This window comes from Marmota flaviventris, chromosome 3 (assembly GCF_047511675.1).
Source record: "Marmota flaviventris isolate mMarFla1 chromosome 3, mMarFla1.hap1, whole genome shotgun sequence".
NCBI classification, from domain to species: Eukaryota; Metazoa; Chordata; class Mammalia; order Rodentia; family Sciuridae; genus Marmota; species Marmota flaviventris.
Window position 1 is genome coordinate 122362543 of NC_092500.1, and position 1406 is coordinate 122363948.

Here is a 1406-nt window from a genome sequence, read left to right on the forward strand (position 1 = left end):
CTCCGCTCGCCTTGTCCCTGCTTGGGCCCCCTTTCTCGGCGAAGGAGGTACTCGGTCAACTTCGGTATGCCCGGAGAGCCCAGTCCCACGCTATGCTTACTGCACGTGCCAGCTCGGCCAACACGCTGGGGGCACTGGGCTCTCGCCCCTTCCTCCCCAAAGGAATACACTGAAAGACAGTGTGAGGGGTGGCGGTAGGAAGGAGATGAGGAAATGCCACTAAGTCCCCTGTAAAAACAGCCTTGACCCCAGGATGCGTTAGAGCACATGTCAGGGCCGACTGCGCTGACAGCGTTTCCACCGCAATCCAAAGCCCTGGATGGCCAGGAGAGGCGTGAACCCGGAGGGGTCGGCGAGGATGCAGGACGAGTATCCGGAGGGGGGCTGAAGCCTCCGGGAAAAGGAAGGGGTGGCGTTGTTTGCGCAGGGGGAGCAACGGGGAGCCAAACCTAATCCCTCTCTCGCCCCTCTCCCCTGCCTTCCCCTCCCCCTCCCGGGCTATTTCCTAGAAAGCTGTATCAGTGTGGCCACGCTCTGCGCAGACACCTCGGGCGGCTTGTCAGCAGATGCAGGGGCGAGGAAGCGGGTTTTTCCTGCGTGGCCACCCGCCGCGGAAGAACCGCTGAGAGCCCTGCCCCCGTCCTGCGGCAGCCCTGGGCGCCTCGCTGCGTCTCCCAGTGGTGCCCTAGTGCCCCCAAGAACACGAAAGTTTCTGCTCAAGGATCCCATTCTATCAAGTCAGAGAAGCAGCCCCTTCCTGATACTCATTCCTTCATCCTCATCTTCTCCACACACTTTCTTGGGGGTAGGGAGACGTTGTTCTGGCCCCTTTAATCGGGCTTGTGAAACAGCTTCGAAGTTACCAGGAACACAAACTTCAGGGACATAACCTTTATCTTTGGGTATGAGAGGTTGCTATTTTCTAAAATCGCCCCCCCCCCCGTTATGTTTCACGTATGGGATCTATTTCTAAATTGTCTGAGTTCACCCCATCTTCAAGAAAATTACCCTCCATTCCTAGATCTTGAATACGTGGGCCGGAATATTAGGATCAAATCTGAAGCCAAAATTGGAGGGTCGCGTTTGGGCATTGGTACACCTACAGAATGTGTGACATTAGAGGGAATAAATAGGAATTAGTGGGTTTTTGTGGGTTCCCCTATCCGGGGCCCCTGGCATGCGGGACTGGATAGAGGGAGAGGGCCCGGGAGAGCTAGGGAGAGGGGTGAGGGGGGAGCGGGGGACCGCGTTTGAAGTTAGGTCGGGCCAGCTGCTGTTCTCCTTAATAACAAGAGGGGAAAGGAGGGAGGGAGGGAGGAGGGGGAGGAACGGGAGGGCAGGGAAGGGGAGGAAAGGGGAGGAGGAACCCGAGAGGGGAGCGAGGCAGAGGGAGGAGACCTAACTGC